The following is a 13,216-nucleotide window of genomic DNA, read 5'->3' on the forward strand; positions in this document are numbered from 1 at the left end:
AGGACTGTCCCGGCCAAAACGGGACACTTGACAGGTATGGTGTGTGTGTGAATGTGAGTGTAGGTATGTAAGTGTTGTGTGTGTGTGTGTGTGTATGTCAAGTCAAATTTATTTATATAGCGCTTTTTACAACACATGTCACAAAGCAGCTTTACAATCGTGTGGGTCCAAATCCCTGATGGGAGTCATGGTCTGGTGGTAGGGAACTGGTCTTGTGACCAGAGGGTCGTTGGTTCAATTCCCACCCCTGAGGCCATGACTGAGGTGCCCTTGAGCAAGGCACCTCACCCCAACTGCTCCCCGAGCGCCGGGCTAAGACTACCCACCGCTCTGGGCACGTGTGATCCACAGCCCCCTAGTAATCACTAGCAGAGTTGTATAGTAACGAAGTAGAACTACTTCGCTACTGTACTTAAGTACTAAAATGCTGTATCTGTACTTTAGCATTTTACTTTCTGTATTATTTTTTTCTCCTACTTCCACTTTTACTTCACTACATATTTTCCATCAGTTTAATACTTTTACTCCGATAAATTTTTGACGTGCTGTATATTTACTCGTTACAATTATAAACATGTTAGCTGGCGCTAACACCGGGTCAAGCGATGAGGCTGTCTTATGAGAAAACTGCGCATGCTCCGGTCGCGTCTCGTTTACTCTGCTGCTGCCTTCACTGAACACTTGAGCTTCGTAATCTAGGTTCACTTGACACGTCGTGACTGCTGCAAGGGTCCGCGCGGCAAAAATTATGCAATCGCGGTGGCTCCGCCCATGCGCGTTGGCCACCCGCGCGGTCGCGTCGCGAGGTCGTGCACCTTTCGATTTTTGTGCGTGCGAAGTTAAATTCATGCACTTGTACGGCACTTTGAAGGTCCATTTTCAGTATTTTCCAGCACCTTCAGCTTAGTTTACTTATTTATACAAATACACATATACTCGAAATTATTCCAAATGATTCACTTTTTATCTCATTAAAAGAGATGGTACCGTGTTTGGTAACAGCAGAAGAGAAGCTTGTTGGTGTTTTAATGTACATATATTGGCACCTTCCACACCTTCAACATCGAGTGATCGTGGCGGTGAGGGTGAGGAAGGAGGCGATGTCACGCTGAGTTGTGTGTTTTTAGCAACAGTAAGCAGTGTCTCTTCATGCTGACTAATTATGTGCCCATTTTTATATTGTAGTGTTTTTATAGGGTAAAGGCATTTGTTAGGGGTAAAAGCAGGATAGTAGGCTCACCCTTAGAACCCGACGGACGGATTTTACGTCCAAAATACACCTCGTTTTCTCAGCTAAATTAAGGCAAACTTGTACTTCTGCATCAAACCTACGACGTAGCGGGACATAGGTTATCTGTTTTTTGTGTGCAAAGTGTTAAGCCCAGTTTTTTAAGTTGCTACTTGTTTATACATACAGACCACTTGTATTTGTCTTTGACATCTTTGATTTGTAAGTGATATATAAAAATAATTGATAATCAAACTTTGATGGCTTTCTTTAATTAATTCAAAACCCAGTACTTGTACTTTTTACTTTCAGTACTTGAGTAATAAATTTCAGAATAAACTACTTGCAATACTTAAGTACAAAGAATGCTGAATACTTCTGTACTTCTACTTAAGTAAAGTTTTTAAAGAACACTTCAACTTCTACTCAAGTAACATTTTTGATAGAGTACTTGTACTTTTACTCAAGTATGGGTCTCTAATACTTTATACAACACTGATCACTAGTGTGTGTGTGTGTGTGTGTGTGTGTGTGTGTGTGTGTGTGTTCTAACTGCACAGATGTGTAAAAAGCGGAGGATAAATTTCGATTGTAGTGAAAAAAAATCACAATTGACAAAATATGGCACATTTACATTTTACATTACATTTACATTTAATGAGCTAACCCTAACCCAACTCGGACCGCCACCGCGATCAGGCAAAATGCCGTCGCGCACAAGACTATGCTCCAAAGCCTGCTTAATGTCCCTCTTTGAAGCATCCCACGGTACGTTCACATTAAAAAACTCAGCAATGAGAAGGAGATCCGCCTTCCGGCACTTATCAAACTGCTCCAGGGTAGGATACAATGAAAACTCCGTCAGATCGAAATGCGCCAGAACAACTAGCACACTAAGCACACCACCCCACCGCTACAAGAAAGAACACCAACCAGACGAACCAAACACAAAAGAAAACCGGGGAAAAACACCAAAACGGAGGACGAGCCCCCAATTGTTACCGCCCGGTCTAGGTCAGACGGTAACAGAAAATAAATGATGGAGTGATTGGAGGAGCGAAGTAATAAAGAGGAACCGACAACAACTTAACCGTCTCAAAATATATGTATTTTGACAAATATAAATGCAAGGTGTTACAAGCATGGGCTTAGCACCGACTGACTTCAGGTAGGCCACGCTGAAAACGGGAAAAGAAAACCAAACTACAAAACAAACAGCAGCCTACCCTACCTGGTGCTAAGCAACATCCATAAATCATAACTAACAACAAAACAATGAATAAAATGAAACACCATAAACAACATACAACTACGCAAAACAAAGACACAGTCCACCACACACGGAAACAGGGGCAGTCTAACAACTCTTAACACCGGTTAGCTGATGTATATCAAAATCATCCCAAACAGGGAGAACAACCGAGGAGAGCCTGCCACTCTCTCCTGCCGTCCGTACTTCCAGGAAGCCTTTTGTAGCTGTGGACTCGTCAGGCACCGCCCAGAACCATGTGACACCATAATCACGGGTGCACCTGAAAGAGATTACAACACCACACAGTAACAACTCATCACGCTCCCTTGGGAGAACAGCACAATCATACAGCAACAACTCATCACGCTCCCGTAAGAGAACAGTACTATGTGTACAGTAATACCTCATCACGCTCCCTTAAGAGAACAGTACGGCTGTACAGTAAGAACTCATCACATTAGGACCTAACAATTGTGTCCTAATGTTTGTCTCAGTGTCATGACTGGATGTGTGCAAGCTCTGTATAATCATGTTGGGGAGGAGGCTGATATAATTTAAAGCAGGTAACCCACCCACTTTATTATTAACTCCACCTTTATTTTCCACACCTCTGAGCTTCAGTGATGTCTCCACAAGTTTTTTTTTTTTGTATCACAAAGTATAACATTGACTGTTTACAAATTTATGAAGTTATAAATTTTCCTAAAATGTTGTAAATGTGGGTCATTTTATAGGGAAAGTTCCAAAAAGGCACTTATAGTTGTATCTTACCAGGTGTGTGTGTGTGTGTGTGTGTGTGTGTGTGTGTGTGTGTGTGTGTGTGTGTGTGTGTAGGAGAGGTGTCGTGGACTGGAGATGCGTCAGGACTGGTGTCGTGGGGTGAAGGGTGATCCAGCTAAATATGCATTTCCTGTTCAGTGATCACAATGAGGCTGCACCAGGCAGCAGGGGGTGGAGTTTCAGGGGGACTTACACACTTCATTGTTTAATGACTTCCAGATTAAATATTCTCAAGATTCAAGAGTTTCTTGTTATATGCACAGAGAAACATGCAGTTCTGTGCATTTTTTCTGGATAACAAGTACTAACAATCAACAGTCAGAGGAAAGAAAATGTAAAGATATAAAGTACTAGTAAGTAAAAATTAGGGGTGGGCATAGATAAATTTTTTAAATCTAGATTAATCTCACTGAAATCTTGAAATTAATCTAGATTAATCTAGATTAATCTATATTAAAATGGCTCATATGCGTGCTACCCAAGTAATGACTAAAAGTCAGTTTTTGAGATAGGGTTTCTTAATACAGAGGGTGCATTAGACCAGGGGCTCATCTCCTGTTTCCAAAATGCATCAATGACTGCTTGAGGAAGCTGTTCTACTTTGATACTTGAAGAAAAAAAAAAAAACATGCTCAATAAAATGTAGGCTAACTCGTGTTCAACGGTTTATTCAGTTAAACATGAATTTGTAAGCCTACATACTTAAATAACATGTTTATTCAGCTAAACATGATATTTGAAATGTAAGCCAACATTTAGTACATTTAACCTCACAGACGTAATTTTCAAAAGTCAGTTTTGGTCCTCTGTAGTTTTAATGGTTAAAAAGAAATATTTAAATAGCGACAAATCTAGCGCTAGGACCACGCAGAAAACGACCACTCCGAGCTCCGCTCCGGTAACACTTTACGTTCCTAAAAATGAATTTTCCATGAAGCAAACCTGGCGACTTCGTGGCTGCATCCATTAGTTAGATATACAGCCGAGCTAAACTATCAAGTTGAAAGTCATCATAGTTTGTTTACCCATTTTGACCCAGTTCCCAACCCAACTTTAAGAATAGATTAATGGCGATAATTTTTATATCGCCCGATAAGAGTATCAAATTAACGACGTTAACGGCCCACCACTAGTAAAAATACATTCTGAAGAACTGAAAGAAAGTCAGGTAATTAATATTTGATTCATTATCTATATGTGGTCTGTAATGAAATGGTCTTCTGGCCATTTATCTCAACTAATCAATAAAGCTCAAGAAAATCTGTCCCCCCTAGATTTACACCAAGCATCTAAAATAAATTTTTGCATTCAGAGAGAATGGCACAAGTTATAGAACAATAACCTTCACTTTGTGCTGTGGGGGCAGAAAGAGCAAGCTAGTGACCACAGTTCCAGGGAGAAACTCCCTTTTTGAGGACCAAGACTCAACAGGGAATCCATCCTCTACTGTGCAGCCTCAGTCTTATCGGAATTTAGAATAAATTAGATGCCATCCAGTTTTTTATTTCCTGGACAGAGTTATGAATTTTGGAGTAGTACTGACATCATCCGAATTAGAGGATATATACAACTGAGTATCATCTGCATAGCAATGGAAGCTAGTACCATGCCTACGAATGATTGTGCCCAGTGGTAGCATATACAATGACAATAATTTGGGGCCCAATACAGATCCTTGTGGGACACCATATTTTACCTTTGTGTGTTCTGAACATTCGTTATTTACTAGTACTTGGTAAATAATAAACTTAAATAACGATCTGTCAGATAGGATCCTGAACCAGGATAGTGCTTGACCTCTTATGCCAATGAGTGTCTCCAGTCTGTCCAGTAAAATGTTGTGATCAATTATGTCAAAAGCAGCACTATGGTCTAAGTATAAGAAAGGAAATGTGTCCTTTATCAGAGGATATTAAGAGATAATTTACTACTTTAGTCAGTGCAGTTTCAGTGCTGTTGTAGGGTCTAAACCCAGACTGAAATAAATCTAGGACATGTTCTTTCTGTAAAATGACTGCAATTTTAAATGATTTGGCAATGTAGCCTAGGCTCAGAGAGTTAATTATAGTGAAAAAAGGTTCTCTATTACTATATAGTAGTTCTCATGTAGTAGTTACTATGCATCCAGTATACATGTCGAGGGTTTGAAAGAAATAAGCTTCTCATGACCAATTAGGGAAAAGAACTCTAAATGAGCACCAGAGCTGACCAGCCAGCTGCCAGAGTGCATGTGTAGATAGACAGGGTCTGAAATAGCCTGATTAATAAGAACTTTATAAAACTGTTACTGCTGCACTCTTGCAAGATTAGAGATTCGATTTGGGGAGTTAGGCTAGATACAGTGTTAAATAGGAATCTTGGATGCTTTTTTATGTTTTTCTATTTAAAGCCGATTTTGCTGTATGGAGGGCATGGTTATATTCAGTAATTCTGCTTTTCCATGACACTTTATAAACTTCAAATTTTTTGTTTTTTTTTATTTTACTATTTATGGTCCAGGATTTGCGCGGCTCATTTGAGACTATGCGTGTGCTCGTTGTACCAAGGAGTCATTCTTCTCTCATTTACTCTCTTAAATTGCAATGGCACAACCTTGTCTAAGGCTGTTAGACAAGTTATTGTCAGGAACAATGCATAGAACTCCCCCAGATCATTAGCCGCGCACCTGTTTCTCGTTTCTTCCTGCCCCTCCTCGACTACTTAAAGGCAAAAGCAACGCTTCCTGATTGCAAAGTATTTCCGTTTTCATGCCGCGTACCGAGCGTTCTATTGATTCCTTTGCCTGCCTGTGTTCTGACCTCGGTTCCCCTCATAGACCGCTCCCTCAGCCTAACCCTTCTGTACCTTTCGGACTCTGCCTTCACGTTGTGACCATGGACCGACCTTACTTCACGGCGCACAATTTTGTGTGCAATGCCCCTGTGTATAGCTCTCGCCGCTTGCCGTTGGATATTGTTGTATTTTCAATAAAAAGGATTTTACTCCGCAACTAACGAAACAACTTTACTCTGCTTAGTTGTTTCGTTAGTTATATTTAGCAGTTGTAATTTCACATTAAAACGATTCTCAGTAGTAACGTTATTGAGTTTAACATTGAATACATTTTGTCCACAAGTTTTATGAAAACTGTTTCTTTATCCTCGAGGAGTATAAAGTGCAGATGCACCTAAGATGAAAATTTTGACCCCTCCATGATTTCTAAGTCACTGGGTGTTCAAATACTTATTTTCCTCACTGTAGGTGATGTCTCCCTGCAACTCACAGACAGTCGGTTTAGCCTGTTTGTCTGCTGCCTGGCCTCGGCTCTGGTTTGTCAATCCCCATTAACTACTCCTACACTACCACCAGGCCCGTTGACAGTCTTGCTGGGGCCCGGGACAAGAAAGTTTCATGTGTCGTCGTCCCCCCACCAGCTGACTGGTTTATATTTGACGCAGCGTGAGGGTCTGCGCGTAAAAATGATGTAATCGCAGTGGCACTGCCCGTGCGTGAGGGCCTCACACGCTGTCGATTTGCGAGGTCGTGCACTTCTCGAATTTTGTAACTTTGTGCGTGCCCCGCTTCAGCGCAATGAACAATCGTGTTTGCAGGGTTCATACACCTTTACAAGGTGGAATTCAAGCACTTGTACGTCACTTTAAAGGTCCATTTCAATATTTCCCAGCACGTTAAACTTAATTAAGTTAAATATTTATACATATACTCAAAATGATTCGAAATAATTCGCTTTTCATCACATTATTTAATGGTTGTTTATTTTCAAAACGCCCAATCTTAACGTCTTCACGTTCTCTCGTGTTTTGTCCTGGAATTAAAAGAGGCTCGTATTTGTTAACGTAATACAAGAGAACTATTCAGTCAGACAGATATTTGTTGTGAAACGAAGTAGTTACAATTTCAAGCATTTTCAAGTACTTTAAAAATGACAGTAAAATTGACCAATCATATCTTCCCTCTTAGTGGGTGGGCTTAACTGTATGATAATTTCCGAGATACCCGTTGCTGCAGAAGCAAAGTCCAGGGGGTGGAGCTGGATCTAGATCCAACTCCTCCCACCGTTGTGTTTTCATTGGTCTGAAGTAATTGCACTACGCAGGAGTTGTATCAGATCAGCCATTTCAAATCACTGTTGCCGTCCTAAATTGCTATTCTTATTTACTCACTTGCCATTCATTTGGGAACAATCACAAATGTGAAAGTTAGTTCATAATAAACCAGTTTAGTTTTCATCTGGCTAATGCTAGTAACTCGTTTCCTTTTGTGATCATACAAACTCTAACTGTTTCTGTTTGCACAAACAACCACTGTTAAGTTTGTTTAATCTAGGTGTCTAAGTAAGTGACGGTAAAAACTGATGTTTGAAGATGAGCGGTTAACTAAACAGAATACAGATTTATTAAATACTTATGTATGTTGTGTTCTTCATATTGGACATAAACTGTTAAAGTAATGAGTGTTTGCTGTAGTTACATGTAATGTGCTGTTCGGTACCGCATGGACACATCGAGGGGGTTTATTCAGTAGTGCATGCATGTAACAACCATGATCCTCATTAACCAGTTCACTGAAAAACTTCACAACAACTAATATAATGCTATTTATATTTTTCCATCCATCTATAGATGCTTATCACGGTTTTGAAAAAAGGACAGATGCTTTCAGTTGTGCAGTGCACTACATGTTGTAGTAAATACCACTGTCCATTCTGCACACCTGAAGTGTACCGTCCTAACCGTCCTTTTTATTAAAGGTAAAAAAATAGTACATATTTAAGAAACTGTACTTTATTATGTTGGCAATCACAGATCATTATTCCTGTCCACTTTTACGTTTTCTTGTAAACTTTAAAAAATGTGTATTGTGTTATTTAAATAACATTTAAAGAACATTTTGATCTTTAAACGGTAAAAGTCTTAAGGGTGAATTTATTAGATTTATATTTCCTGGTCGGAAAACGTAAGCGACACGTGGGAGGAGTTGGATTAGATACAGCTCCGCCTCCTGGACCGACCAAAAGAAACTATGGACAGTGGGAGGAGTTGGATCTAGATCCAGCTCCACCCCCTGGACTTTTGATTCTGCAGCGAGAGGTACTTGTAATTTCCGCCCGCTGTGGCGATGCTAGCTGTCGTTAGCATACCACCGCTAGCTAGTTTCGATTCATTCCTTTGATGCCCTCGTGCGCGTTGTTTACATATTCCGCTTCTGAGGAACACGGAGCTGTGAACCTTATATTGTTGGAACCTTATTTTGCTTAAGAAGTTATCTAGTACAGATGTTATTGTTTATTGCGTTTCTAAAGCTGTACTGTCATCTCAGTTTATTTATTTATTTATTGCAGTTAATTAGGAAAGGACACATTTTTTTTCGGGGTGGGGGCGGGTTGAGCGGGCCCAGGTTTAGGTCATGGTTCGCTACTGGAAATCATTATCACTAAATCATCTATCAAAAAATCATCTGTTATTAAATCATCAATCACTAAATCATTTGTTATTAAATCATTATCTCTAAATCATCTTCTTGTTCATGTCCACATCTGCTTCAGCCTCAGTTACTCTTCTTAAATCTTTTTTGCCATCAATGTTCAAGTTTAGCTTGAAGTTTTGTCAGAAAAGGGCACCAGCTGCATGTATATACTGCTGTCAAAGCTTTCTCCCCAGTTGTCATATATGATGAATTGTAACAATCTGCGCGACGCAGAACATGGAGGCGGACACAAACGTTGAGAGGAGCGAGATTTAATAAGGGGAATTCCATAATTGAAGTTGTTGGTACAGGCAGGGGTCGTAACGGGTGAGCCATCCAGATTACACAGATACAGAGGCATGATAAATACTAAAAGACACGAACAAGGCAGGGAAATATAGAACACATTGACTTACAATCGAGCAACAAACCACGAGAGAATGAACCACGAGAGAACGAATAACCGACAAGGGGCTAGGGAAACACAGGGACTATAAGTACATGGAACTAACAAGACACAGCTGATGACACTGACAACACGGGTGTGGCAGGGCAACAGACAAGCTGGGCGGGATAAACAAGCAAGGGACAACACAGACACGAGGAACAGAAAACCAGAGTGACAGCTAAGAGGGGGGCGGAGCCCTACGTGACATTAATCTGGAATGTGAATTGGTTTGCTACCTGATACAGAAGCAATTACCCTTACTGCTGTATCACATGTACATTCTACTGAATCATCTACTGATCTTCCAAAATCACTTACCAATTCTACTGAATCACCAACCTATTCTACTCGTTCTACAGAATCAGTCACCTAAACTACAAAATACATTTTCCAACATCTTAAAACTAAAACAATTCCATAGAATCTCTATCCAGTCTTTCTCACTCTCACTTCCTGTTTTACTTTCATGTAAATGTTGAAGCTGTGTGCATGTGTGTGTATGTGTGTGTGTGTGTGTGTGTGTGTGTGTGTGTGTGTGTGTGTGTGTGTGTGTGTGTGTGTCCTGTTATTAAGAGGCATTTATGTGGAAGTACAGGTTTTTCTGGTTACAGCAGAGACATTCTGGTTTGAGAAGAGACATTTGATACTGTGGGACTTCACACACTCTGTAAGTACAAAATCCGCACTGACATTTTATATTTAGTATGTCTCTGGGTTTTACTGTTGCTTGCTCAGGTGAAGTGGTGTTTGTGTGAATATAGACGGTGGAAGAGAAACTGTTTCTTGGTTTTTACTTTTTCTCACCCTCTCTGTATCTCTTTCTCCATCTCTTGCTATCTTTTTCCTGGGCTGTGGTTTTGATATTTGTATTTTAGTGCTACTGTGCAGTAGTCCAGTTTTACATTCAGCCTGAACAGCCTAAAGGTGGGGTTACTCATCACCACAGAAGGGGGGTTACTGCAGAGAAAACACTGCATTTTGGCGTGAATGGTGGTGGGTTTGATCTCACTAGAACAGAAATGATGGAAGAGGTGAATCGTGTGATGCATGAGTGTCTGACATATGAGTCTTGTGTCATTTCCACAACAGTAGTGTGTTGCTGTGGCCGTGTGTAATGTAGCAGTGAATATGTAGAGAATGTGATGAGATATAAGATGTCTTTGTCTGCACAGTGTGACAGTGGGTTCCTCTTCTCTGGAACTGTGGACATCAGATGTCAGATGTAAGTGTTGCTTGACAGCATCTGAAACACAAAAGCAGAGTTTTAGGCTTGGGTGGATCAGACAGACCTGTGTAAGGTTCTCATAACCTGTCCTTCCTCTTACCCCTGCCCTCTAACCCCTGCACCCTTACCAATGCCCTCTTACCCCTGCTCCCTTACCCCTGTCCCCTTACCCCTGCCCTCTTACCCCTGCCCTCTTACCCCTGCCCTCTTACCCCGTCCACTTACCCCTGCTCCCTTACCCCTGCCCTCTTACCCCGTCCACTTACCCCTGTCCTCTTACCCCTGCCCACTTACCCCTGCCCCCTCACCCCTGTCCCCTTACCCCTGCCCTCTTACCCCTGCCCTCTTACCCCGTCCACTTACCCCTGCTCCCTTACCCCTGCCCTCTTACCCCTGTCCCCTTACCCCTGCCCTCTTACCCCTGTCCTCTTACCCCTGCCCTCTTACCCCTGCACTCTTACCCCTGCCCTCTTACCCCGTCCACTTACCCCTGTCCTCTTACCCCTGCTCCCTTACCCCTGCCCTCTTACCCCGTCCACTTACCCCTGTCCTCTTACCCCTGTCCTCTTACCCCTGCCCCCTTACCCCTGCCCTCTTACCCCTGCCCCCTTACCCCTGTCCCCTTACCCCTGTCCCCTTACCCCTGCCCTCTTACCCCGTCCACTTACCCCCGTCCACTTACCCCTGCTCCCTTACCCCTGCCCTCTTACCCCTGTCCCCTTACCCCTGCCCTCTTACCCCTGTCCCCTTACCCCTGCCCTCTTACCCCTGCCCTCTTACCCCTGCCCTCTTACCCCTGCACTCTTACCCCTGCCCTCTTACCCCGTCCACTTACCCCTGTCCTCTTACCCCTGCTCCCTTACCCCTGCCCTCTTACCCCGTCCACTTACCCCTGTCCTCTTACCCCTGTCCTCTTACCCCTGCCCCCTTACCCCTGCCCTCTTACCCCTGCCCCCTTACCCCTGCCCCCTTACCCCTGTCCCCTTACCCCTGTCCCCTTACCCCTGTCCCCTTACCCCTGCCCTCTTACCCCGTCCACTTACCCCCGTCCACTTACCCCTGCCCTCTTACCCCTGCCCTCTTACCCCTGTCCCCTTACCCCTGTCCTCTTACCCCTGTCCTCTTACCCCTGCTCCCTTACCCCTGCCCTCTTACCCCGTCCACTTACCCCTGCCCTCTTACCCCGTCCACTTACCCCTGCCCTCTTACCCCTGCCCTCTTACCCCTGTCCTCTTACCCCTGTCCTCTTACCCCTGCCCTCTTACCCCTGCCCCCTTACCCCTGTCCCCTTACCCCTGTCCCCTTACCCCTGCCCTCTTACCCCGTCCACTTACCCCCGTCCACTTACCCCTGCCCTCTTACCCCTGCCCTCTTACCCCTGCCCTCTTACCCCTGCCCTCTTACCCCTGTCCCCTTACCCCTGTCCTCTTACCCCTGTCCCCTTACCCCTATCCTCTTACCCCGTCCACTTACCCCTGCTCCCTTACCCCTGCCCTCTTACCCCGTCCACTTACCCCTGCCCTCTTACCCCGTCCACTTACCCCTGCCCTCTTACCCCTGCCCTCTTACCCCTGTCCCCTTACCCCTGCCCTCTTACCCCTGTCCCCTTACCCCTGCCCTCTTACCCCTGCCTTCTTACCCCGTCCACTTACCCCTGCCCTCTTACCCCTGTCCTCTTACCCCTGCCCTCTTACCCCTGTCCTCTTACCCCTGCCCTCTTACCCCTGCCCTCTTACCCCTGCACCCTTACCAATGCCCTCTTACCCCTGTCCTCTTACCCCTGCCCTCTTACCCCTGCCCCTGAACCTTCTTAGTGTTCACATACAGCTTCACACATGTACAGTACAGTGTGGTAAAAATTTGGGCAGGGGGGTGGAGTTACAGTGGGGGGCGGGGTATGAGAGGGGGTGGGGTTACAGGGGGTGCGGGGTATGAGAGGGGATGGGGTGAGGTTCGAGAGGGGTGGAGTTAGAGAGGGGGTGGGGTTCGAGAGGGGTGGAGTTAGAGAGGGGGTGTGGTTAGACAGAATGCTGGATTGACTCTTCTTTATGCACACAGGGAATATTTCCACTAACAATAACTATTTCTTATTTCCTGTGAATCTATGTAGAATCTGTTTGGTGATATTTAACATTTGGCCACAGAGGCGAGAGCAGCAGCCAATGGAGTTTGGCTGTGGCTTTGTTTATGTTTCCCCAGCAACAGGGCTCTCCTCTGGACCCAAACAGTTCAAGCGCTCAGGTAAGAAGAGACCATGAGTTTCACCACTGTGCTCATGGATATGTGTGTGTGAGAGAGTTTGTGTGATTGTGTGAGTGTGTTATTGTGTGTGTGTGTGTGTGAGTTTGTGTGATTGTGTGAGTGTGTTATTGTGTGTGTGTGTGTGTGATTGTGTTATTGTGTGAGTGTGTGTTATTTTGTATAACCAGAATAACCTGATTTTATTGCTTTGTGTGTGTGTGTGTGTGTGTGTGTGTGTGTTATTGTGTGTGTAGTGTGATATCATATTAATATTAATTATCATATTAATATGTTTCATTTGTTTCACCTCAGCTCTTCTTCCTCCAAGGAACTCTTCTCCTCTTGCACGGCACAAACCACGTTCTGCACTCCTCCCCCCTTCCACACACACCCCACCCACACACCATGGCCCTGTCCTCCCCCCTTCCACACACACCCCACCCAAACACCATGGCCCTGTCCTCCCCCCTTCCACACACACCCCACCCAAACACCATTGCCCTGTCCTCCCCACATCCACACACATCCGACACAAAAAACCACCCCTCGTCACCCACCAAGTCATCCCCACCCGAC

Source organism: Brachyhypopomus gauderio, unplaced genomic scaffold, assembly GCF_052324685.1.
Source record: "Brachyhypopomus gauderio isolate BG-103 unplaced genomic scaffold, BGAUD_0.2 sc49, whole genome shotgun sequence".
Taxonomy (NCBI): Eukaryota; Metazoa; Chordata; class Actinopteri; order Gymnotiformes; family Hypopomidae; genus Brachyhypopomus; species Brachyhypopomus gauderio.